This window comes from Coregonus lavaretus (assembly GCF_964263955.1).
Source record: "Coregonus lavaretus genome assembly, chromosome: 8".
Lineage (NCBI taxonomy): Eukaryota > Metazoa > Chordata > Actinopteri > Salmoniformes > Salmonidae > Coregonus > Coregonus lavaretus.
In genome coordinates, this window is record NC_139995.1 from 30,312,999 (window position 1) to 30,340,870 (window position 27,872).

General features: G+C 46.1%; 1 pseudogene across 1 annotated transcript; it reads right to left on the reverse strand.

The window, feature by feature from the left end:
• Positions 1-717: 717 nt before the first annotated feature.
• LOC311134002 (glycoprotein-N-acetylgalactosamine 3-beta-galactosyltransferase 1-B-like) lies at positions 718-27,574 on the reverse strand (annotated as a pseudogene). The gene is made up of 3 exons (XR_014615383.1): positions 27,496-27,574; positions 17,552-18,215; positions 718-1,240 (listed from the first exon to the last, which is right to left on the reverse strand). The product of XR_014615383.1 is annotated as a glycoprotein-N-acetylgalactosamine 3-beta-galactosyltransferase 1-B-like (transcript).
• Positions 27,575-27,872: the final 298 nt, after the last annotated feature.

Consider the following 27,872-nt stretch of genomic DNA (forward strand, 5'->3'; position numbering starts at 1 on the left):
CCAACAGATAACTGAATTGATCATGCACAGGTAGGTTCAAACGACATGTCCAAAAGGCATCTCCACCTCCCAACAAAAGGCCTTCCTATTGGCCTATATCTGTGGAACGTATAAACAACGAGATTCTTCCTCTCTGAAAAGATCATTCTCAGACTTGTCACAGTGCAGGGTCAAAATGCGCAGCTGACGGTGCATACAATCATGATTCATAAGGCCCAAGCTACTGGGGCTGATAGAGAAGAGAGAAAGCCAGGTCTCCTAGGATTAAAGTCTCTCTCCCTCTTTCTCCCTCTCCAAAAGGAGTGGGGGCATCAGTGAGGTTGAACGACCTGCTGGTCTTCTTCACGTCTAATTACAGATAATCTTTTCACCTGTCTCTATGGGTATAAATGCAGATCTAAGACCAGGTTTGGTTTTCAACCCCTTGTAGCTTAGGTTTTTATTAGGGTAGGCGAAGCTGTAAATCCAGTTATTCTAGCTGATCCTAAATCAAACAGTAAATCCAGTTATTCTATCTGATCCTAAACCAGCCAGTACATCCAGTTATTTGATGTGTCTTAAGACAGTGGTTCAAGAACTGAGGGAATTAAAACAACATGGATTAAAACTGGTATGAGTTAACAATCATGTTAAATATAAAACAAACTATTTTACACAGACTAAAAAGGGATGGGGTTGCCGCCAGTGACAACCCAACCAACCCACAGCCAAAAGGCCAATCTTTCAGCCACAGTAGAAATTCTTTGCAGATCCATCACCACCTGCACGCTTCTTTGGAGGCACCACAGTTTGCACCGTCTCTTCACTTCAGTAATCACTTGTGCAGGTGCTTGCACATATGTGTAAAAACATGCATGCTCAAAAGCAAGCATACCCACACACACTCCTCTCAGACATACAGACAAACAAGGCTGCTACTGCTACTCATCCTCTGCAGCAGCAGGTGGGTCTTTCTCCCCTGCAGCAGCAGGAGGCACCACTTCCTGTTTCCTGTCTGTCCTGGACGGACCCTCCCCCTCGCCAGCGGCACCCTCGGGATGGCTGGCTGCTATTTGGAGTACGAGTGTCCCCCCTCTGACCCGTCCCACGCCTCCATCTTATAGCCCAGGGGGCCCGGGGTCTGGTAGCGGTACCTGTAGCCAAAGGCACGCAGGTGGTAGGTGTAGTACTCCAACAGGTACACGAGGGACGCGTCCACATAGTGGAAAGACACAGACAGGTCCGAGCAGCAATTTGCCCCCTAGGGTACAAAACACCAGGATTAGAGCCAGGATGGGGAAGGGTACAGACAGTGAGGGCAGACCAAGGCCTTTGATCAGTTTAGCATTACACAACAACATACTGGACAGGGGACAATGTACTAGTAATGCTATAGTAGTGCTAGTCTCATTTTGTCAGTAAGTCAAAAAGTTGATTACACACTATTACGTGGGAACACAATCAGTCCCTTGTTTTTCCCTGTTTTCTTTCAACCTGTCCCAGTTCTGCCTTGGTTCAATAAGGACATCTCCCGAGATGCTATACAAAATACCAGGTAGTACAATACTATAGCAACCACATAGTCACACTTGCCACACAGTTAGATCCCACTGACAATGAATAGCCTACACATGGTAAAACCAATAAATCCAAGGAATAACTGATTGCTTTTTAAACCATAACAAAGCCATATCAAAGAATGAGCTGCTTTACATGTGTGTATCAGGATAAAGCCAAGGTGAAAGATAATTGGGCCAAAAGGCTTTACCCACTCATTAACTGTGGCCACATTGGCATAGCAGCAGCACTGGTAGAACTGGTTTAAATAGGACTGTTACGGATACAGGTATCCTGTGTTTTTGTGTGTTTCTACTCCTTCTTCCCTAATCACAGGTGTCCTGTATGTTCCTGATTGGTGGTCGTTGAGGTGTCTGCTGATTGGACCAATCAGTGAACATTCCTGTGCATTGCACCACCTGTTACTCGTTTTTTCAATCACACATCCCATTATATAAAAACCAGTCACTTGTGTTTGTTGTGAGAGAGAGACTATTTCTGTATGTGAGTATGGACACTGTGGTGTCCTGTTTTTGTTTACTCACTAAGTTGCCGGTTACTCTGGTTGGTAATTTTGTTAGACCACTGTTTTGTATGTGAGTAATGGATACTGTGATGTCCTGTGTTTAGAGTACTCATTAATTTGCTGGTTACTCTGTGTGGTAACTATTGTGTGTTTCTGGGAAAAGGGGAGTTTGAGCTAGCTGCCCCTGGGCATACATTTCCCGTAGAAAGAACTGTCTATAAACACTAGTTAGACCTGAGCGGACCACCCACTGTATTTTTGTATGGTAGCAGTAGCCTAGCGGTTCTTGAGGCAGGCAAGATCAGTTTAGGGGTGTTTTACACTATTGTTTCATTTCTTGGGTCCTGCTCAGCCCTTTTTCCCAAACCTTTACCGTGTGTTCAGAAATAAACCATTTGTGTTTGACGGTAGTTCATGGTTGTTGTGTCATTTTTGTTCTCACTGTTCCATGTCACACTCCTAATTTGCATAATTTATGTTACGGGTCTCATGTCCATCCACCCTAGATGTTTAGAGCCACGGGGTTCGTAACATAAAGTGGGGGCTCGTCTGGGATCTATCCCATGCTACTCATGCAAATTAGTAAGTGTCTGGTTCAGTGTTGAGCTTGGCAGCTGTAACTACCTGTTTTTTTTTGTGTTCAGTAGTCGACGGCTCGTGTTGCTAGTAGGATGGCTACTTTTGAGTTGGATGCATTTTTGGAAAACCCTACGTGGGAGGTTTTTGAGAATTGCTGTAGAGTGGATCTACAGGCTTTGGCTGACCACTTTTCTGTACCCATACCGAGGGGTTTAGTGAAAGCAGAAGTTAGGGAAGTAGTGCTAGCGATATTGTTGAGCGAGCGAGTGCTTGAGTTACCGCCGCCTGAGTCTGCTGCTCCTGTAGGGGAGGTGGTGGCTGTTCCTGTAAGCCCATCAGTGTCTGAGGACGAGGCTAAGGCTCCGGCCACATTGCCCCGTTATGACCCACTCTCCCCACTGACTGACAGTGATGCCAGGATGGATGTCCGCTTGACACGGCTCCAAATGGAGGCGGAAGAGCGGGCACAAATCAGGCTAGACAAACTGGAGACGCGTAAGATGGAACTGGAGACGCGTAGGCTTGATCAAGAACTGGAGACGCGTAGGCTTGATCAAGAACTGGAGACGCGTAAGATGGAACTGGAGATGCGTAAAATGGAACTAGAGGCAGAAACAGCGAGGTTAGTCTCTGCTAATACTATGCCTGCTAGTGAGCCATCCTCACCAGCTGTGTCATCTGCTACGTTTGATATTAGTAGGCAGATCACCTTGGTACCTGTGTTCAGGGAGTCAGAGGTTGATTCCTATTTCAGTGTGTTTGAACGGATAGCGGTAGCATTGAAATGGCCCGAAGAGGTATGGTGCCTATTACTTCAGTGTAAACTAACAGGTAAAGCCCAAGAGGTTCTGGCAGCGCTACCTCTTGAAGACAGTTTGAATTATGATGTGGTCAAAGCTACTGTTCTTCGTGCCTATGAGCTTGTTCCTGAGGCATATCGACAGAGATTTAGGTCTCATAAAAAGTGTGGAGTTTGCTAGAGACAAAGGAAATCTGTTTGACAAATGGCACAGTGCTAGTAAGGTAACTGATTTTAACTCTCTACGGGAGTTAATCTTGTTAGAAGAGTTTAAAAATTGCTTACCGGAACGCATTGTAGTTTATCTGAACGAACAGAAAGTATCCTCACTGTCGGAAGCGTCTGTATTGGCAGACGAGTTTGTGTTGACGCATAAGAGCGTGTTTTCGGCTCGTACGGAGAGCAGGGCTGCGGAGTTGCTAACTTTTAGTCGTAGTCGACCAGCAGTACATCCAGCACGCCCAAAAGATGTGCGTCACTGTTTCTATTGTCATAAGGTGGGACATTTGGTTAGTGATTGCTTTTTGCTTAAACGCAAACAGGGGATGCCTCAGCACGCCAGGCCGCCAACGGGTGTTGGGCTGATTCGTACGGTTGTGGGGCCGGAATCAAGACAGAGGCCTCATAGTGAATGTGGTTTGAAAGTCCCTGTCCCAGATCACAGTTATGAACCGTTCATTTTTGAGGGGTTTGTTTCTATATCAGATGACGAAGCGTCTCAGCGTCCAGTTAGAATCCTCAGAGATACTGGTGCGGCGCAGTCGTTCATACTAGCTGATGTGTTGCCCTTGTCTAATAATACATATTGTGGTTCCAGTGTGTTAGTACAAGGAATTGAAATGGGATTTGTCCCAGTGCCATTGCACTTTGTGAACGTACACTCTGAGTTAGTCAGTGGATTGTTCAGAGTGGGCGTACGTCCTATGTTGCCAGTAAAAGGTGTGACATTTATAATGGGCAACGATATTGCCGGAGGAAAGGTGATACCCGTATTGGAGGTATTGGATAAAAGTGACCAGTCTCTCTCCGAGGAGCTGGCACAGGGTTATCCAGATGTGTTCCCCGCTTGTGCTGTCACACGTGCTCAAGCACGACAAGTGGGTGAAGTGATAGATTTGTCGAACACGATTCTATTCAGAGAGTGTGACCCAGAGGATAGTTCGGGTGCTACCTCTGGTAAGCTGGTGCAGTCTGACCAACAGTCCAGAGAAAGGAAGAAGGATGTGGAACTTGTTGCTGAGGCAATACAGTTACCAGTTACTCGTGAGCAGCTGATCGCTAACCAACAGGTTGACATTAGCCTGGCTAAATGTTTTTCTAGTGTTGTCTCAGAGGATGAGCTAAAGAAGAAAAACATGGCATACTTCATTGATGGTAATCTCCTCATGCGTAAATGGACATCCCATGTTGACGCTGGCGGAGATTGGAATGCTGTTTACCAAATAGTGATTCCTACAGCCTTTCGACAAAATGTTTTATCCCTCGCTCATGATCACCAGTGGTCCGGACATCTGGGAGTCACCAAGACTTATGATCGAGTTTTGCGACATTTCTTTTGGCCTGGCTTAAAACAAGATGTGGCTCAGTTCTGTCGGACTTGCCACACCTGTCAAGTAGTTGGGAAACCGAACCAGGTTATTTCCCCCGCGCCTCTTTGTCCCATACCGGCCATAGGTGAACCCTTCGAACATGTGATGGTTGATTGTGTTGGACCATTACCAAAAACAAAATCTGGTAACCAGTTTATGTTGACAATTATGTGTGTGGCCACCAGGTACCCAGAGGCCATTCCTCTGCGAAGGATTACTGCTCCGGTGGTGAGTAAAGCGTTGATCAAATTATTCTCAACTTTTGGGTTACCTAAGGTGATACAAACTGATCAGGGTACGAATTTCCTTTCTAAACTTTTCAAACAAGTGTTAAAATCCTTGTCAGTTACACACCGTGTGTCAAGCGCATATCACCCAGAGTCTCAGGGTGCGCTTGAACGTTGGCATCAGACACTGAAGTCTATGCTCCGTAAATATTGCTTGGAATCTGAGAAAGATTGGGATGAGGGAGTTCCTCTAGTGTTGTTTGCTGTCCGTGAGACAGTACAGGAATCCCTAGGGTTCAGCCCAGCTGAACTGGTGTTTGGACACACCATGAGAGGACCTATGAAAGTCCTTAAGGATCAGTTTTTGTCACAAGAGTTGTGTGTGAAAGAAAATGTGTTGGACTACGTTAGTCGCTTTCGTGAGCGCCTACATGCTGCCTGTGCTCTAGCAAAGGAAGCGCTGTCTTCCTCACAGAAACGGATGAAACGACACTATGACACACAGGCTGTTTCTCGTTCACTGCAGCCAGGTGACCAAGTTCTTGTATTGTTGCCTGTGCCAGGAGCGTCATTGTCAGCACGTTTCTCTGGTCCTTATGTCATTGAAAAGAAACTAAGTGAAACTGACTACGTGATACAGACTCCTGATAGAAAACGCCAATCTCGTGTGTGCCACGTTAACATGTTGAAGACATACCACACCAGACCCGTCACTCAGGTAGACAGTCCAGAGAAACTGGCCGAGTCGGCTGTCTCTATTGCTGCTACGGCTGTAGTGGGAGGTCATGTTAATGATGTGGACGGAGATGGTTTGGAGTTGCGCAATACTCAGCAGCAGTGTGCTAGATTGCCCAATTCAGAGATGCTGCTGTCTCTCCCGTCAAGCCTGATTCATTTAACGGACAGACAGTCAGATGATATTGTGAGACTATTACACAGCTTTCCGTGTCTTTTTAATGATGTTCCTACATGTACAAATGTGTTAGAACATGACATTAATGTTGGAAACGCTGCACCTATCAAGCAACATCCTTATCGTGTCAACGTCTCTAAAAGAAAGATAATGAGGGGTGAGGTCGGTTATTTGCTGGAGAATAACCTGGCTATGCCAAGTTCAAGTCCTTGGAGTTCTCCGTGCATTCTGGTTCCTAAACCTGATGGGACATCCAGATTATGTACGGACTATCGGAAAGTCAATGCTGTCACAGTGCCCGACTCGTTCCCGTTACCCAGACTGGATGACTGTATTGATACTGTTGGTGCTGCTACTTATGTAACCAAACTAGATCTTCTAAAAGGTTACTGGCAGGTGCCGTTAACCCCACGTGCCTCCGACATCTCTGCCTTTGTGACCCCAGATCACTTCCTACAATATGCTGTCATGGCATTTGGGATGCGGAACGCACCAGCCACTTTCCAACGCCTGGTTAACACAGTATTGGCTGGAGTTCCTAATTGTAGTGCTTACCTTGATGATCTGGTAATTTATTCAACTGAGTGGTCTGATCATGTTAAAACTCTAAGGATAGTGTGTGAACGTCTAGCAGCCGCTTCTCTAACCCTGAACTTAGCAAAGTGCGAGTTTGGGAAGGCCGCTGTTACTTATCTCGGTAAACAGATTGGCCATGGTCAGGTGCGCCCTGTAGATGCCAAGGTCTCAGCTATAAATGCATTTCCCGCACCTACCACCAGAAGAGAGCTACGCCGGTTTTTAGGGATGGTTGGCTACTACCGTAGTTTCTGTAAAAATTTCTCTGCGGTAGTTGCTCCATTAACGGATTTGCTCAGTCCGGCGAGAAAATTTGTATGGTCTGAAGATTGTTGTACTGCTTTCAACACTGCTAAAGCACTCTTATGTAGTACTCCTGTTCTTGCTGCGCCAGATTTTGAACGACCGTTTAAACTGGAGGTAGATGCAAGTGCCAGAGGTGCTGGTGCTGTTCTACTGCAGCAGGGCCAGAGTGGAGTGGACCATCCTGTCTGTTATTTTTCACGGAAATTTAACAAATGTCAGACAAACTATTCCACCATTGAACAAGAAGCTCTAGCTTTGTTGTTAGCTCTGCAGTACTTTGAAGTTTATGTTGGTTCCAGTGCATTACCAGTGATAGTGTATACTGACCATAACCCCTTAGTTTTTCTCCACCGGATGTACAACCAGAACCAACGCCTTATGCGTTGGGCACTTGTCGTGCAAAATTATAATTTGGAGATCCGCCACAAAAAGGGGTTGGATAATGTGTTGGCAGATGCTTTGTCTCGTGTGTAATGATCTAGTTTTTTTTTTTTGTTATCCCGGCAGGATGATTATTGAATTTTGGGTGTTGTGATGGTACGTGTGTCGCAAACCATTGTGGTTTGCTCTTTTAAGGGTGGGAGTGTTACGGATACAGGTATCCTGTGTTTGTGTGTTTCTACTCCTTCTGCCCTAATCACAGGTGTCCTGTATGTTCCTGATTGGTGGTCGTTGAGGTGTCTGCTGATTGGACCAATCAGTGAACATTCCTGTGCATTGCACCACCTGTTACTCGTTTTTTCAATCACACATCCCATTATATAAAAACCAGTCACTTGTGTTTGTTGTGAGAGAGAGACTATTTCTGTATGTGAGTATGGACACTGTGGTGTCCTGTTTTTGTTTACTCACTAAGTTGCCGGTTACTCTGGTTGGTAATTTTGTTAGACCACTGTTTTGTATGTGAGTAATGGATACTGTGATGTCCTGTGTTTAGAGTACTCATTAATTTGCTGGTTACTCTGTGTGGTAACTATTGTGTGTTTCTGGGAAAAGGGGAGTTTGAGCTAGCTGCCCTTGGGCATACAATTCCCGTAGAAAGAACTGTCTATAAACACTAGTTAGACCTGAGCGGACCACCCACTGTATTTTTGTATGGTAGCAGTAGCCTAGCGGTTCTTGAGGCAGGCAAGATCAGTTTAGGGGTGTTTTACACTATTGTTTCATTTCTTGGGTCCTGCTCAGCCCTTTTTCCCAAACCTTTACCGTGTGTTCAGAAATAAACCATTTGTGTTTGACGGTAGTTCATGGTTGTTGTGTCATTTTTGTTCTCACTGTTCCATGTCACACTCCTAATTTGCATAATTTATGTTACGGGTCTCATGTCCATCCACCCTAGATGTTTAGAGCCACGGGGTTCGTAACAAGGACAGTTATTATCAACACCTGGTATTATCCTGGGCATTCAGTAAATAGTCCATGACACCTTGGTCTATTGATCAGTCTGGTAATTATGTTTTTCTTTGCCAGGTACCTCACGATATGACATTATCACAATACTTGGGTGTCGATACGATATGTATCATGATTCTATATGTATTGCGATTTGATACTGCGATTTTATTGTGATTCAATGTTCCAAACATTTGCTCACTTAGGGTTTCAAAAATCAGGTAACTTTCCCAAAATTACCACGTTTTCCCAACTGGGTTTTCTGGAAAAACAGGGATTTGGGGATTTTTGCAACCCTATATGGGAGAATCTCAACTGGTGTTGCTCACCTTTCCTCTGTCCTCTCCTCTTTTTGAAAAACAAACGTGGAAACAAATGTGCTTGTATGAAATGAGACTCTCCTCTACTTGTGTGTCATCAAGCAAATTACGTTTACAGGGGTGGATTCCCCCCCATAAGTATAGAGTGATAAAAACAAATTAAGTTACAGTTGAAGTCGGAAGTTAACATTTACATTTTAGTCATTTAGCAGACGCTCTTATCCAGAGCGACTTACAGTTAGTGAGTGCATACATTTTTTTTTTCATACTGGTATCGAACCCACAACCCTGGCGTTGCAAATGCCATGCTCTACCAACTGAGCTACATCCCTGCCGGCCATTCCCTCCCCTACCCTGGACGACACTGGGCCAATTGTGCGCCGCCCCATGGGCGTACACTTAGGTTGGAGTCATTAAAACGTGTTTTTCAACAACTCCACAAATTCCTTGTTAACAAACTATAGTTCTATATCGTGGAGCTCCGCCCCATAGGGGAGCTCTGCTCCTAGTGGTTTACCCTCTGCCCTAAGGCAGCAGCAGCCTGAGACAAAATTATGCACACACCTGCAGCCAATAGGAGTACAGGTGTCCCTATAAGAGGGCTCCCTTTTTCTTCAGCGACTGGATGACTAGACTGAAGAGCCAAGAAGAGACGAAGCACAAGACTCAGGACGAAAAACGCCGTTGATATTCCAGTCATCAACGTCGTCTAAATGAGCACACCGGGAGATTTTCCACCCCCAAAAGCTCTTTTCAGAGCTCAGTGCAGATGCACTTCCATGGCGGCCGGTGACCACCACGACCTATGTTTCGTGTGTTTGGGATCCCAGCATGCCAAGGAAGGCGTCTGCAGTCCCCCGAATTGCGCCTCCTGCGCCCTCCTTTCTTTAAAGGAGAGGAAGCAGCGTTGGGCGTTTTTCAGGGAGGACATCCCCCTTGAGGATGTGCTGTCGATACTAGCCTCTGCTTCAGAGGCGTCGTCCGACGGCGCAGACTCTGGGGAAGATAGGGACTTTGAGGAGGGGTCTGGCATTCCAATGGAACAGTCGGACCCCGTCCCTCATACTTTCAAGCCCCCCTTTCCTTTGGAGAGCGAGAGGGCTTGTAGTCCCTATAGCGAAGGGGATACGAGCTCTGAGATCGGATTTTCTGGGTCTCATTGAGAGAGCTGCTCAACGGCTGGTAATTAGGCTGCCCCCTCTTCCCTCCGCACCGGAGGTTGATATGATGGAGGGCGGTCCTTATTCCAGGCCAAGGAAGGCGGCCTCTCTGTCCCGTTTAACCACGGGCAAGACAGAGCTGGCACCGGAGGAGGTGGAGGAGGCGTCCAGAATTTCTGGCGCAATACTCCACCTGACACAGGCGTCCGCAGTCTGCGCGGGGAGGTCCATGGCCACTTCGGTGGTCGGGGAACGACACCTCTGGTTGTCCTTGACATCCATGAAAGAGGCAGACAGGACGTCTCTCTTGAACGCCCCCCTCTCTGACGACGGCCTCTTTGGGGTTGCAGTCAAAGAGGCGACGGAGCGTTTTTCTAAGCTAGAGGAGGAGAAGAAGCAGCTGGCCAAGCACCTGCCGTTGGCAGGACGACTCGGCCCCCCTCCATCCCAAAGGCCATCTACCTCCGCCCCTCTAAGTAGACCGGGGTCTACGGCGAGGCGGCGTAATCGGCGTCATCCGGCGGCCACGAGCAGCAAGGAAACGGGCCCGGCCCTCCCAGCAGCTACGGTAGCCCCACTACAGCCGGCGAGGGAGGTGACGAGGACGCCGACCTGGCCCTCCAAGGGAGGCAAGAGGAGGCGTACGTGACGGGACGCGGGGGAGAGGATGGAGGACGCATCGATGGTGTCGAACGTGCCCACTGTTCCCCCCCACCCTTCGGTTGAAGGGATGGGTGTTGATGTAAATGCCTTTGTTGATGTATTTAATAAAGAGTTGGCTCCACCTGACTTTGTCAAAAAAGAGCCTCTTTTCCATAATACGTCCGAGAGCGTTCAAATCTCACCCTCTCTTCCTTACCACTCTAAGAGCCGCTCAGCCCACCGAGGGTGCGTTGCTGAACAGGCACTAAGAGTAGGTATCCAGAAGACCTCAATCAGGTCGTCACATCACACTTCACGTATAAGAAGTGCTTTACATAGAAGGCAGCAGTCCCGGTCAGATTCTGACATGAGGACGCAGCCGCTATTTGGGGATGGCGCACTAGCACAGACTAAGGTCTCCACTAGTACGAGCCAGACCCATGCTGCGTTCACGGAGGGCCCGATTACCGCGGTCACCAAGGTGCCCAGAGTATCGACGCCCCCAGGCATTGTAACACAGCAGCTATCTGGGGACGGCGCATTATCGCAGACCAAGGTCTCGGTTAATGCGATTCAGACCCATGCTACGTTCACGGAGGGCAGGATTACTAGGGTTATGGGTATAACCAAAGTATCAGCTCCCCTGACAGAACGAGCCAGTACTCACCACACTGAGCGTGAATCAACCCACCAGGGGTGCAGAGTTGAACACACACAGAAGGTGAAAGTTAAGAAGGTATCAAGGCGCCGCCTTGTTTTACCTCATAGAGACCTCATACTACAGACTTCTAGGAGTACTGTAGTGAAGGGCTCTGATAGCGAATTGCAGTCACCTAAGATGACGCAATCGCTTGCTGGGGATGGTGCCCTGCCGCAGGCTGTGGCCTCGGTCAGCGCAATTCAGACCCGCGATGCGTTCAAGGAGGGCAGGAATACGACGGTTACGGGTTTAACCGACGTCCCTGCTCCTCTTTCTTTCTCAGAACACATTGATAGTTCCTCTCCCTTTCACGGGAGGCCCACCTTGGGCTGTTCCACCACTTCAATGTTGGGGAACAGTGGCGGTAAGGGCCATAGAGGAATACAGGTCCTTCCTACTGGATGCACCACAGCTTCGTGCCCAGCCACTTTCTCTGCATTGCTGGCAGTGGCGAAGAAGCTGCACCCTCTCACGCTGGCTAGAACAGACGTTGCAGAAGGGTTATGCTCTCCAATTCCACCGGACCCCACCCCCGTTCAGGGGAGTGGTGGAGACGGTGATGAAAACGCCAGACAAAGTGGCCGCTCTGATGAGAGATTACGGAACTTTTGGTGAAGGAGGCGGTGACAGTAGTTCCCCGGGAGCAAAGGAACAAAGGGCTATATTCGCCTTATTTCCTAGTGCCCAAAAAGACGGGGTGAGTGAGGCCGATTTTGGATTTACGCATTCTCAACGAGAGCATAACCAAACGGCCCTTCCGAATGCTAACGACAAAACGTCTGCTGGAATGTGTCCAGAGAGGGGACTTTTGTACGAGCATAGACCTAAAGGACGCGTACTTTCATGTGCCGGTTCAGCTGCGTCACAGGAAGTTTCTGCGGTTCGCCTTTCAAGGGGTGGCGTACGAATACACGAGGATGCCATTTGGGTACGCCCTGGCACCTCGCACATTTTCCAAGTGTGTGGAGGCGGCATTGGAACCGTTGCGTCGTCAGGGAATACGGCTACTAGCCTACCTGGACGACCTACTGGTTCTCGCCCCGTCAGCAGAGCTGGCGATCACTCACACAACACAGACAGTGATGCATCTCACAAGTCTGGGGTTTGCTGTGAATTGGAAAAAGAGCGCGCCCTGGCCCACTCATCAGATTGTCTACCTGGGGATACAGCTAGACACTGTGAGGATGAGGCTTGTTGCTAGCCCTAAGGAAGTGTCGTCTGAATCACACGGTGACGGCGCTGTCGATCATGTCACTTTTGGGTCTCATGTCGTCAGCCCACTCTGTGGTTCCGCTGGGACTCCTGCATATGCGCAGGATGCAGCGATGGTTCGCCCAACTAAGTCTAGACCCATTGCGTCAACGTCATCGGTTGGTGGTGGTTCCACTCTCGCTCAGTGCAGATCTGAACTATTGGAGAAACCCGCGCGTTCTCACGCACGGAGTCCCGATAGGAAAGGTGTCCTCTCACATCCCAGTATTCACGGATGCGTCCCTGACAGGATGGGGAGGGACATGTCAGACTCAAGCGATAGGAGGTGTGTGGCCTCAATCAGGTCGTCATATCAACCTCTTGGAGTTGGAAACGGTTCGACTGGTTCTGACCCACTTCGCGTGTACTCTTCGGGGTCGCGATGTGCTGGTCTGGTCAGACAACCGGACCACAGTAGCTCACATAAATCGCCAGGGAGGAGTCAGGTCTCCTGCTCTCCATCGGGCGGCAGAGGAATTGTGGCTGTGGGCTCACGAGCACCTTCGCTCATTGAGAGCAGCACACATTCCGGGCTACTTGAACGTAGGAGCAGACCTCATGTCAAGAGGGGGTCCTCGAGACGACGAGTGGTGTCTGCATCCGGACATTGTTCTCCAGATTTGGGAACAATTCGGGAGAGCCCAGGTGGACCTATTCGCGTCACGTGTGAACGCGCAATGTCCTCTGTGGTTCTCTCTGAGGGAACAGGACGAACCGCCACTGGGAAGGGACGCCTTTGCGCAACAACCGTGGCCGAGAGTTCTCCTGTATGCATTCCCTCCGCTGTCCTGCATTCTCCCACTGCTAGCCAGGGTGAGGTCAGGGGGGCTGTCAGTGATACTGATAGCGCCCGATCGCCCGGGGGCTCCGTGGTTTGCGGAGATGAGTCAGATGTTGATTGCGCCACCTTGGCCAATTCCACATCGATGGGACGCGTTGTCTCAGGCGGGAGGCACGATAGGGAAATTGCCCATAATCGGCCAACCACTGAAGGCCTGGCTGCTGAGAGGGACAGGCTAGAGCGCCGTGGGTTATCTGATGCAGTGATCAGGACCATACAGGGTTCACGTGCCAGTTCCACTTCTAAGATGTATGCCAGTAGATGGAACGTGTTTTCACGATGGTGTGTCACACAAGGTGTAGACCCCATGAGCTGTCAGGTGGAGAGTATTCTCTCTTTTCTACAGCTCATGTTTGATAAGCAAAAATCGCCTGCCACTATTAGGGTGTTTGCAGCAGCGATTTCAGCTTGTCATGAGGGGTTTGGCAGAGACAATGTCTTTAGCCACCCTCTAGTGAAACGCTTCCTATTAGGAACGTGGCGACTTAGGCCAACACCTAGAGTCACGCTTCCTCAGTGTGATTTTTTGGTTTTGGTACTCAAAGCGCTATGTAAGTCGCCGTTCGAGCCATTGAATCAAATACCCCTCAAGATGCTGTCTATTAAGACAGCACTGTTGCTCGCTTTGACTACAGCTAAGCGGGTTAGTGATTTGTGTGCTCTTTCGACGAGACCTGACTGCCTGGCCATCAATGGTGACCTGAGCAGAGCAGTGTTACGTCCTAACCCGGCATTTGTGCCGAAGGTTATTAAGAGTTCATATAGGTCACAGACCGTGGAGCTGTGGGCTTTTTCTCCTCCTCCTCATAGAGAGAGGAGTGAGGAAAAGCTCCATCGCCTGTGCCCGGTACGCGCTTTGGCGTGTTACGTCGAGCGCACAGCAGCGATCAGGTCATCGCCTCAGTTGTTTGTGTGTCACGGTGCGGCTGCACTAGGTAGACCACTTTAAAACAGTGGTTGTCTCACTGGCTTTGTGAAGGCATTGAGACAGCTTATGAGGCAGCGGGGCGGCAATTGCCTCAGGGTATCAGGGCTCACTCCACTCGTGGAGTAGCGGCTTCTACTGCCCTTTTCAGAGGAACAGGGGTAGAGGATATCTGTAGAGCAGCATCCTGGTCGACGCCGTCTCCATTTATCCGTTTCTATCTCTTAGATATGTCTTCTAACTCTCTGGCTCGATCTGTACTCAGCGTGGCTGAAGGGAGATCTTGAGCAAGATAGAGAGGAGAAGCAGGACTGTGGACATAGGTTCCATCAGGTCCGCTTTGGTTAGGAAGACGTGTTTTTGATAGATGTGTTTTCTAACTCTTTGGCTCGGTCTGTACTCAGCATAGCTGAAGGGAGATATTGAGCTAGGAAGAGAGGGAAAAGCAGGACTATGGACAGGGTTTCCATCAGGTCCGCTTTGGATAAGAAAACATATTTTGTGGCATGAATCCTGACTGACAGGGTCAGTACAGTAGAGGCATGCGTTGATTAACAGAATGTGAGGTCATCTATCTGCTTGTTCAGTTAGTATGACTCATGTTTTTGTTCCTGCCCACTAATCTCTGGGATTCCATTGAGTGAGTGAGGCGGTCTACCGCGTTTACAATGTAGAGTGACACTTGGTGTCATTCCATTAGTGGTCGGTAGTGTTTTCACAGGATATTGAGGCACATCTATCTGCTAGTACAGATTAGTATGGCTTCTATTCTGGTGATCTGCCCACTAGTCATTGGCATTGCCATTGGACTAGGTGGGGCGGGTCTTTAACCGATGACACGGTATATTGTGACACCCGTAGGGGTTTTTAGTTGCAGTACTGCGGGACTCGGTTGCAGCCATTGCTAGGCCTGACTTTCTCGTTTCGATGGGAAGTGTTAGGCTCGGCAGGGAGTACATTTTGGAGCGCTACGCTCCGCCTTAAACCACTAGGAGCAGAGCTCCCCTATGGGGCGGAGCTCCACGATATAGAACGATTAGTTACCGGAGTGTAACTCCAGTTCTATGAGTGGAGCGGAGCCCCATAGGACTTAAGGCCCTGCCGACCCTCTCTAGTCTCGCTGAAGAAAAATATCTCGGGAGGCTGATTGAGGGGAGGCATCCCCTCTTATAGGGACACCTGTACTCCTATTGGCTGTAGGTGTGTGCATAATTTTGTCTCAGGCTGCTGCTGCCTTAGGGCAGAGGGTAAACCACTAGGAGCAGAGCTCCCCTATGGGGCTCCGCTCCACTCATAGAACTGGAGTTACACTCCGGTAACTAATCGTTTTGGCAAGTCGGTTAGGACATTTACTTTGTGCATGATACAAGTAATTTTTCCAACAATTGTTTACAGACAGATTATTTCACTTATAATTCACTGTATCACAATTCCAGTGGGTCAGAAGTTTACATACACTAAGTCATGGCTTTAGAAGCTTCTGATAGGCTAATTGACATCATTTGAGTCAATTGGAGGTGTACCTGTGGATGTATTTCAAGGCCTACCTTCAAACTCAGTGCCTCTTTGCTTGACATCATGGGAAAATCAAAAGAAATCAGCCAAGACCTCAGAAAAAAAATTGTAGACCTCCACAAGTCTGGTTCATCCTTGGGAGCAATTTCCAAACGCCTGAAGGTACCACGTTCATCTGTACAAACAATAGTACGCAAGTATAAACACCATGGGACCACGCAGCCTTCATACCACTCAGCAAGGAGACGCGTTCTGTCTCCTATAGATGAACGTACTTTGGTGCGAAAAGTGCAAATCAATCCCAGAACAACAGCAAAGGACCTTGTGAAGATGCTGGAGGAAACAGTTACAAAAGTATCTATATCCCCAGTAAAACGAGTCCTATATCGACATAACCTGAAAGGCCGCACAGCAAGGAAGAAGCCACTGCTCCAAAACCGCCATAAAAAAGCCAGACTACGGTTTGCAACTGCACATGGGGACAAAGATCATACTTTTAGGAGAAATGTTCTCTGGTCTGATGAAACAAAAATAGAACTGTTTGGCCATAATGACCATCGTTATGTTTGGAGGAAAAAGGGGGTGACTTGCAAGCCGAAGAACACCATCCCAACCGTGAAGCACGGGGGTGGTAGCATCATGCTGTTGGGGTGCTTTGCTGCAGGAGGGACTGGTGCACTTCACAAAATAGATGGCATCATGAGGAAGTTAAAGCTTGGTCGCAAATGGGTCTTCCAAATGGACAATGACCCCAAGCATACTTCCAAAGTTGTGCCAAAATGGCTTAAGGACAACAAAGTCAAGGTATTGGAGTGGCCATCACAAAGCCCTGACCTCAAACCTATAGAAAATCTGTGGGCAGAACTGAAAAAGCGTGTGCAAGCAAGGAGGCCTACAAACCTGACTCAGTTACACCAGCTCTGTCAGGAGGAATGGGCCAAAATTCACCCAACTTATTGTGGGAAGCTTGTGGAAGGCTACCCGAAACGTTTGACCCAAGTAAAAAAATGTGAAGGCAATGCTACCAAATACTAATTGAGTGTATGTAAACCTCTGACCCACTGGGAATGTGATGAAAGAAATAAAAGCTTAAATAAATCACTCTCTCTACTATTATCCTGACATTTCACATTATTAAAATAAAGTTGTGATCCTAATTGACCTAAGACAGGGAATTCTTACTAGGATTAAATGTCAGGAATTGTGAAAAACTGAATTTAAATGTATTTGGCTAAGGTGTATGTAAACTTCCGACTTCAACTGTAGTTGTGCAAGACATTTATAGATAAAAGGATAAGTAGCATATCGTTTTTAAATGTGTGCATGCTTTTCTCCTTCAAGAAAACAGCTGATTGAAAGGGGGTGTGGAGGATTTTAAAACACTTCCGTGATACCTTCGTTCGCCTACTAATGAATTGACACTCTCCGCAAGGACTCGACCACTTATCAGTTTCCGAGTCAATGAGGAGGGAGGACGGAGGAGTCAAGGAGAGGTCAGACTTTTGCCCAATTGAGAATCTCTCTATATGTCTGCTGCAGAAGAACAAGAGAGAACGTGTTTTGGAGATAAAAGTACTCAAAACATTTACAACATTTAAAAAGAAGATGAATAACAAGCTGTAGGATAAGAAATACCGGAGATTTGGTGCAGGTACAACGGATTAGCGCTAGCTAACGTTAACTACCTATCAAACATTTTATTTTTTACAAATAGATAGTCACAGTATTGAGATACTCTACTGTATCGTACTTGCCTCTGAGATGGGGTAGTAGCAGTAACTCCAGTACCAGAAGCTCTTGGAGAACTTGGCAGTGAGGTGCTGCTCGGGGACAAACGGGTGGAAGGTCTCCCTGAGGACAGTGTCTCTGGCGTCCCCAGCCACCACCCCCACCTTCTCCATGCACTGGCCCATGGCCAGGTCCTCCACGTGGGTGGTGTGGGTGCACACCTTGGTTTTAAAGCACTCCACGAACCTCCTGAGGGCCTCTTTGCTCAGCACGTAGCCTGCCCCGCCGCTCATGTAGCCCTGCTTGGTGAAGGGCTTGAACCTGCGTCCGAAGTAGACGGGTGCTCGGGCGTGTGGTTGGCCAGCACCCAGCGCAAGTTGTCCACAATGACGTAGGCGTCATCGTCGGCCTTGAGGAACCAGTCGGCCTCGTTGCCATGTTTCTCCAGGGCGTAGTGGAAGGTCTGGATGGTCTTCCAGTAGAGCTGGTCGCGGCCTTCCTTGGTGCCCAGGCCCACGGTGGGGAAGTCAGGGTCATCCACAGAGCTCATGAACACCACCACGTTACAGTGGCGGCTCCAGGTGTTCTTCACGTGGCGGGCCTTCTTCTGCAGGTTGTTGGGCCCCGTCATCACCCAGCACAGGATGCGCACCTTCTTGTACAGCTCGTCTGCCATGCGGCTGTCCTCACCTGGGGGGGATAAGAAGACAGTGAACTTTATTGCACTTGATAATTCAAGTTCATTATTGATCAGTCTGGACTCAGGTCCTATTAGCTATCAGTCTGGACTCAGGTCCTATTATCCAGCAGTCTGGACTCAGGTCCAATTATCCAGCAGTCTGGACTCAGGTCCTATTATCCAGCAGTCTGGACTCAGGTCCTATTATCCAGCAGTCTGGAATCAGGTCCTATTATCCAGCAGTCTGGACTCAGGTCCTATTATCCAGCAGTCTGGACTCAGGTCCTATTATCCAGCAGTCTGGACTCAGGTCCTATTATCCAGCAGTCTGGACTCAGGTCCTATTATCCAGCAGTCTGGACTCAGGTCCTATTATCCAGCAGTCTGGACTCAGGTCCTATTATCCAGCAGTCTGGACTCAGGTCCTATTATCCAGCAGTCTGGACTCAGGTCCTATTATCCAGCAGTCTGGACTCAGGTCCTATTATCCAGCAGTCTGGACTCAGGTCCTATTATCCAGCAGTCTGGACTCAGGTCCTATTATCCAGCAGTCTGGACTCAGGTCCTATTATCCAGCAGTCTGGACTCAGGTCCTATTATCCAGCAGTCTGGACTGGTCCTACTCCACATTCTGCAGAGGCGCAGACCCCATTGTTCTAAATAACATGGATGACACATGCCTTTTTATCCATTTTTAAAGCATATAAGGGTATATATGGAAATATCACCTAAGGGCACACCATGATCTTCTAAGCAGTTAGGCTACTGTTATTCACAACGCTGCACTCCGTATGAAGAATTAAAGATAAATACACTATTTAATTTGGCTCCAGGAAAGAAGACTGCTAATTGAAGAGGATTTATAGGCATAAAAATATACATTGCCCTGGCCTACTGTTAATGTGTACCTGGTATATGGTACCGAGTCATGATAAGATGATACATTCGCATAAAAAAACCTAAACCTAAGCCCTCTGAGGAGAACACGGTTTACTATTCAGCAGGGAGAAAAGGAACCTGAGCCTCTGAAACTTTATTCTATCAAAGCTGTTCACACTGTGGTTCCTAGAAGACTGCACAAACAGAAAATAGGCCTATAAAGTACTAAACTTTGTAAAGCAACACGATGGTGATCATATTACATTTACATTTAAGTCATTTAGCAGACGCTCTTATCCAGAGCGACTTACAAATTGGTGCATTCAACTTAGGATAGCCAGTGGGACAACAACATCTTGATCACAGTAAGTTCACTTCTTAAAACAAGCAGCTGTGAGCAAAGTCAGTGCAATCAGGGACAACTACATCTCAATCACAATAAGTACATTTCTTTAAACAAGTCAGTGCTAGTAGGTGAAATAAGTCAGGTGTTAGTTTAGACATAAGACAGTGGTAGTAAAGGGGGGTAGAAGGATTACTATTATACTATTCCAGGTATTCCTTAAAGAGGTAGGGTTTCAAGTGTCTCCGGAAGGTGGTCAGTGACTCCGCTGTCCTGGCATCGTGGGGGAGCTTGTTCCACCATTGGGGTGCCAGAGCAGCGAATAGCTTTGACTGGGCTGGGGGGGGGGGGGAGACAGCTAGAGGGTTAAATCCATTTGAATTCAGTCACTTTTTGACAGCACCCCCTTTGATTTGAACTAAACCTTCCATACATATTTGCCCATTGTAGAAGTGATCAGAAAGTAACCTTTTGGACCTGAATGCCAAAGTTAACCCATTTTACATTCAGTCATTTCCATGTAAAAGGTCCCATGAGCACTAACATGTGAAGTTCATAGGAACGTGTCAAATGAAAGCTAAGGGTCTATATTTTTCAGAAATAAAGGCATATATATATTTCCAACCATTTTCCATCCTAAAAATTTGGAATAAGCAAAGGCTTTGATTTCTTGTCAAACAGATGGAAAAGGGGTCTTAGAAAATATCTACCAGAAAAGGCTTAAAAGGTATTAGAAATACATCAAAACACAATAATGTTGAAGTAAAGACCCCTGCCAACTAATATCAACACTTATATTTAGTTTAGGATACATTTTTCTGCCTTCTGTAAGTTTAAGAAATATTGCCTTGTGCCTTGAAATTCCGTTATCAAAAACCAACATTTCTTTCAGATATTTTGTCATTTCTCTCCCTCATGAGGAGGGAGGATAATGAAAGTTCCCAGAAGTAACAGTAAAGGTAGACCTGTCAATTAGTTAGTGTTTTTACTGATATCAGTTTGTGAATTATTAAGTGATTAAAACTCAAAATTCTGTTACCAAATTGGTAGCAGAACAAAATAAAATAAAATTGTAACGGAATTTCTGCAATTGAATTAGCTATAATGGGAAATCATAGTACAAACCACAGTTGGGTCTACTGCTACTGTCCTCCCTCCCCCTAGCATACTGTTATGTTCAGCTGTTGCCTGTTTTCTTTCTCTTTCTGTCGTCTGGTGGTCAAAGCAAGAGTGTGAAAAGTCTGGACAGTCTCCCTCTCCCTCCCTCATTAATGTCCTGTCCCAGCTCCTACTGAAACCTACCCATGAGCCCTTCTCCTTCCATTTACTGCAACCAGCATCCTCACACACTGAGCACCGACCGACACTGGACGTCCATGAATGTTGAAAAGTTATTTTTTGGTCCGGTCCGGACTAGCCTTCATTTAAAATCTGAAGCAATCATAGACATCTATGTTTCACAAGTTTGGACAGCACAGTACAGTAAAGTAGACTTCAGTACAGTAAAGAAAGGTAGAGTAGAGTATAGTTCAGTATATTACAGTCCTGTAGTGTACAGTAGAGTAGAATAGTGGAGCAGAGTTCAGTACAGTACACAGTAGAGCACACTAGAGTTGAGTATACTATAATGTACTCTACTTTACTGTACTAAACTCTACTGTACTGAACTATACTCTATTTTACTATAATCTATGCACTGTACTGAACTCTACTGTTCTGTGCAGTAGTACTCTAATGAGCTCTACTGTGCTGTACTTTGATGTCCAAACTTGTGAAACATAGACGTCTATGATTGGTTCAGATTTGGTCCGGTAGGGACAAACAAAATGTGGTCTTGTTTGGTGCTGGAGATCATCAAAATAATAGCCAGTGTGTAGAATAATACTAAGGAGGATATTGCATATTTCTACCTTTGTGTGCCTATTTAGGATACATCACCATGAAGAGAATGACATTCATATCCATAATGATGCATTTAGGTCAGGGACCCATGATGAAATTCCGTTATCGCTTACTGTAGTTCAATAACCAAAAGAGATTTTTTCAAACTCAAGGTGTAATGTCATAGCTAACACCTAATTCTTTCGGAGCAGAGATTTAACAGAGTTTTTGGAAAATGTGGTCACATAATAAACGGAGGGAGATTCTACTGAAATTGTGTTACCAAACATTGCATTTGCACAGTTCTTCCAGTAAATGTGTTTATCAAATGTTCAGTGTCAATTGTTAAAAGTAGTCCTTGTGCAGAGTTGTATGGTTTGTTAAACTTTGAAATCAATGGTTTTTGTTTGTCATATATTTTAAGTGAAAGAAATCACAGCTCAATTCCGTTATCATGGAATTGCCCATACCCCACCATAACATGAGACATCCATGTCTTCATCACTGAAAATATAAACGGTTGAGATTGATATCATTTAAAAGCTTACAAACAGTGTTGTCAAACTATTTTATTATTTATTGGAAAAAAACGTTTAATAAACATGATAATTTTTTTACCTTTAAGATCAATTATCTAAAAACGTGTAAACTCCCATTTTTTTTCATATTTGCATATGTTGTATCTTAGACCCTATTTTACATAATCTAAGGTTGTGTTGCGCCCCCCATCAGTTGAGACAACATGCTCTTGAATACAGGTTGGGTGTCATGTTTTGGCTGATAAACATACTAAAATGGGAATACAATTTAAATGTCAACTTTCAAATGGTACCACAAAGATGGTTGGAGGACAACACATCAGAGAATGTTGACTTGAATGAGAATATTTTGTTTTAAATTATACTGTCAATCCTCCATAGGAAACCTTAAATATCTGGTCCGAATTAAGATTCAACGATGTCTGCAGAAAGAATAGGGTGTCAGCTAAGACATGACACATTGGCTTTGAAAAAATATCTTGGTTGATGAACTACAGTAAGTGAAGTGGATTTAGGCTACACCCGGTAAAATAATTGCGGTAACAGAATTTCATCATGGGTCCCTCATCTGTACTACACAGAGAAGCATAATTATGGATATGAATGTCATTTTCCATGGTGATGTATCCTAAATAGGTACACAAAGGTATAAATATGCCTCCTTTGCATATTTGGGTATTACTATTATTTTTATAAGCTCTGCACCAAAACAAGACCAAATTTGGTTGCTCGGACCAAATCTGAACCAATCATAGACGTCTATGTTTCACAAAATTGGACATCAAAGTACAGCACAGTAGAGCTCAGTAGAGTTCAGTACATTACAGTAGAGTTCATTACAGTAGAGTACAGTACAGTAAGGTAGAGTATAGTAGAGTTTAGTACAGTACAGTACATTATAGTGTACTCAACTCTAGTGTGCTCTAGTGTGTACAATACTGAACGCAACTCTAGAGTACTATACTTTTATTCACTGTACTGTACTGTGCTGCCCAAACTTGTGAATCCAACTGTGGCTTGTGACTACTATGATTTCCCATTGTAGCCAATTCAATTGCAGAAATTCAACATTATTGTGTTTTGATTAGGCTTGTGTGATATACCATTCATACCATATACCGGGGTATTTTGAAATACGTGGCTAGATGTCAAGATCAAGCTTCTTGGTTACCAGTGGTGGAAAAAGTACCCAATTGTACCCAATTGTCATAAAAGTAAAGATACCTTGATAGAAAATTACTCATGTAAAATTGAAAGTCACACAGTGAAATACTACTTGAGTAAAAGTCTAAAAGTATTTGGTTTTAAATATACTTAAGTATCAAAAGTAAAAGTATAAATTATTTCAAATTCCTTATATTAAGCAAACCAGATGGCACAAATTGTTTGTTTTTTTACAGCTAGCCAGGGGCACGCTCCAGCATAATTTACAAAGGAAGCATGTGTGTTTAGTGAGTCCTCCAGATCAAGAGGCAGTAGAGATGACCAGGGATGTTCTCTTGATAAGTGCAAGCGCCATGCTCTATCAACTGAGCTACAGGGGACTTGAATTGGACCATTTCCTGTCCTGCTAAGCATCCAAAATGTAATGAGTACTTTTGGGTGTCAGGGAAAATGTGTGGAGTAAAAAGTACATGATATTTTTTAGGAATGTAGTGTAGTAAAAATAAAAAACATAAATAGTAAAGTAAAGATACCCCAAAAACTACTTAAGTAGTACTTTAAAAGGGGCAGGTAGGATACACACAGAGATTTTTTGTTTTTGTTGCCCTATCCCGTTTCTTTTTATCCTGAAAAACGCCCCAGTATTTGCATACCCATACCATGATTTGCATACCCATACCACCCCTGCGCACTAGTCAGCGCCGGAGAAGATGGCTGCCGTTTTACAGCCCTCTAACCAATTGTACTATTATGTGTGTTTTTCCGCGTTATTTGTAATTTATTTTGTACATAATGTTTCTGCCATCGTCTCTTATAACCAAAAAGAGCTTCTGGATATCAGGACAGCGATTACTCACCTCGCATTGGACGAAGATTTTTTCTTCAACGAGGCGGCCGCGAAGGATATCATACAGACACCCGACAAGGCCCAAATCCCCGTCATTCGCGTGAGGAAGAGACGGAGATATCGCGGACGCAGATCCGGGTGCCTTGTAAGGATCCGACGGCGAGCGAGTAAACTGCCTCTTCCATCAATCCTATTAGCCAACGTTCAAGCTTTTGAGAATAAAATGGACGATTTAAGATTACGGTTATCCTACCAACGGGACATTAAAAACTGTAATATCTTATGTTTCACGGAGTCGTGGCTGAACGACAACAATGATAACATTCAGCTAGCAGGCTATACGCTACATCGGCAGGACAGAATGGCTGACTCTGGTAAGACAAGGGGTGGCGGTCTGTGTATATTTGTAAACAACAGCTGGTGCACAAAATCAAATACTAAGGAAGTCTCGAGGTTTTGCTCGCCTGAGGTAGAGTATCTTATGATAAGCTGTAGACCACACTATTTACCAAGAGAGTTTTCATTTATATTTTTCATAGCTGTCTATTTACCACCACAAACCAATGCTGGCATTAAGATTGCACTGAATGAGTTGTACAAGGCCATTAATCAACAGGAAAACGCTCATCCAGATGCAGCGCTCCTAGTGGCCGGGGACTTTAATGCAGGGAAACTTAAATCCGTTCTACCTAATTTCTACCAGCATGTTAAATGTGCAACCAGAGGGAAAAAAACTCTAGACCACCTTTACTCCACACACGAGACGCATACAAAGCTCTCCCTCGCCCTCCATTTGGCAAATCTGACCATAACTCTATCCTCCTGATTCCTGCTTATAAGCAAAAACTGAAGCAGGAAGCACCAGTGATTCGGTTAATAAAAAAAGTGGTCAGATGACGCAGATGCTAAGCTACAGGACTGTTTTGCTAGCACAGACTGGAACATGTTCCGGGATTCTTCAGACAGCATTGAGGAGTACACCACATCAGTCACTGGCTTCATCAATAAGTGCATCGATGATGTCGTCCCCACAGTGACCGTACGTACATACCCCAACCAGAAGCCATGGATTACAGGAAACATCCGCACTGAGCTAAAGGGTAGAGCTGCCGCTTTCAAGGAACGGGACTCTAACCCGGACGCTTATAAGAAATCCCGCTATGACCTCCGACGAACCATCAAACAGGCAAAGAGTCAATACAGGTCTAAGATTGAATCATACTACACTGGCTCTGACGCTCGTCGGATGTGGCAGGGCTTGAAAACTATTACAGACTACAAAGGGAAGCACAGCCGCGAGCTGCCCAGTGACACAAGCCTACCAGACGAGCTAAACCACTTCTATGCTCGCTTCGAGGCAAGCAACACTGAAGCATGCATGAGAGCACCAGCTGTTCCGGATGACTATGTGATCACGCTCTCCGTAGCCGATGTGAGTAAGACTTTTAAGCAGGTCAACATTCACAAGGCCGCAGGGCCAGACGGATTACCAGGACGTGTACTCCGAGCATGTGCTGACCAACTGGCAAGTGTCTTCACTGACATTTTCAACATGTCCCTGACTGAGTCTGTAATACCAACATGTTTCAAGCAGACCACCATAGTCCCCGTGCCCAAGAACTCTAAGATAACCTGCCTAAATGACTACCGACCCGTAGCACTGACGTCTGTAGCCATGAAGTGCTTTGAAAGACTGGTCATGGCTCACATCAACAGCATAATCCCAGAAACCCTAGACCCACTCCAATTTGCATACCGCCCCAACAGATCCACAGATGATGCAATCTCTATCGCACTCCACACTGCCCTTTCCCACCTGGACAAGAGGAACACCTACGTGAGAATGCTATTCATTGACTACAGCTCAGCATTCAACACCATAGTGCCCTCTAAGCTCATCACTAAGCTAAGGATCCTGGGACTAAACACCTCCCTCTGCAACTGGATCCTGGACTTCCTGACGGGCCGCCCCCAGGTGGTAAGGGTAGGTAACAACACATCTGCCACACTGATCCTCAACACGGGGGCCCCTCAGGGGTGCGTGCTCAGTCCCCTCCTGTACTCTCTGTTCACCCATGACTGCATGGCCAGGCACGACTCCAACACCATCATTAAGTTTGCCGACGACACAACAGTGGTAGGCCTGATCACCGACAACGATGAGACAGCCTATAGGGAGGAGGTCAGAGATCTGGCCGTGTGGTGCCAGGACAACAACCTCTCCCTCAACGTGACCAAGACAAAGGAGTTGATTGTGGACTACAGGAAAAAAAAGAGGACTGAGCACGCCCCCATTCTCATCGACGGGGCTGTAGTGGAACAGGTTGAGAGCTTCAAGTTCCTTGGTGTCCACATCACCAACGAACTATCATGGTCCAAACACACCAAGACAGTCGTGAAGAGGGCACGACAAAGCCTATTCCCCCTCAGGAGACTAAAAAGATTTGGCATGGGTCCTCAGATCCTCAAAAAATTCTACAGCTGCACCATCGAGAGCATCCTGACTGGTTGCATCACCGCCTGGTATGGCAACTGCTTGGCCTCTGACCGCAAGGCACTACAGAGGGTAGTGCGTACGGCCCAGTACATCACTGGGGCAAAGCTTCCTGCCATCCAGGACCTCTATACCAGGCGGTGTCAGAGGAAGGCCCTCAAAATTGTCAAAGACTCCAGCCACCCTAGTCATAGACTGTTCTCTCTGCTACCGCACGGCAAGCGGTACCGGAGTGCCAAGTCTAGGTCCAAAAGACTTCTCAACAGCTTCTACCCCCAAGCCATAAGACTCCTGAACAGCTAATCATGGCTACCCGGACTATTTGCACTGCCCCCCCACCCCATCCTTTTTACGCTGCTGCTACTCTAAGTATTTATGCATAGTCACTTTAACTCTACCCACATGTACATATTACCTCAACTACCTCAACTAGCCGCTGCCCCCCGCACATTGACTCTGCAACGGTACCCCCCTGTATATATAGCCTCCCTACTGTCACTTTATTTTACTTCTGCTCTTTTTTTCTCAACACTTTTTTTTGTTGTTGTTTTATTCTTACTTTTTTTGTTTAAAATAAATGCACTGTTGGTTAAGGGCTGTAAGTAAGCATTTCACTGTAATGTTTGCACCTGTTGTATTCGGCGCATGTGACCAATAAAATTTGATTTGATTTGATTTGATGCAGCCACCACCATGCTTGAAAATAAGGAGGCAGTTACTCAGTGATGTGTTGGATTTCATTTAGGCCATTGAACTCTAGCTGTTTTAAAATCACCAATAGCCTCATGCCATGGTAACATCCCTTGAGCAGATTCATTCCTTTCCTGCAGCTCAGTTCTGAACATTTTCGAATTTTATTTCCACTTCGACATTTAAGTATTTTGTGTAGATTGTTGACAAAAAAATGACAATTAAATCAATTTTAATCCTACTTTGTAACACAAAATGTGAAGAAATACAAGGGGGTCTGAATACTTTTGCAAGGCACTGTAGCTAAGCACATACAGTACGTGGCTTAGCTACCAAACAAAGTGTGGCAGGGTCAGACTGTTGGCTGGAAACAAATTACATTGTAGGCCCAGCGAAAACACATCTGGTGGAGATATCAAAAGAGAAATGGGTGGTCAGGCTAGCTGGCACTTACCACTACTTGAATTCCATTGAGGAAAAGTCCCTAGTCTTGGGTCCAGTTGAAAAGTGGGGAAACTGTGGCGCGTGTCATGTTAGACTAACATTAACTCTAACTTAGACATTTGCTCACGAGTTAAACACCATATCGTCAAAACAGATAAGATATTCCAGTTGGCGTTAAAGGAGTGAGAGAAGTGAACAGTCTTTCCTTCTCTTTCCTTGGAGTATTCTTCAACTAGCTGGATAGCTATGTGGTCGCTTGCCGCCTCATCTCACATCATCAATTTTAGCCAGCCAGTTAATGTTAGCATGGATGAGAAATTAGACATAAATTCCAAATCAGCCGATTCTCTAGCTAAGATTATCCGGTGTCTTTCACTATTGCGTAAA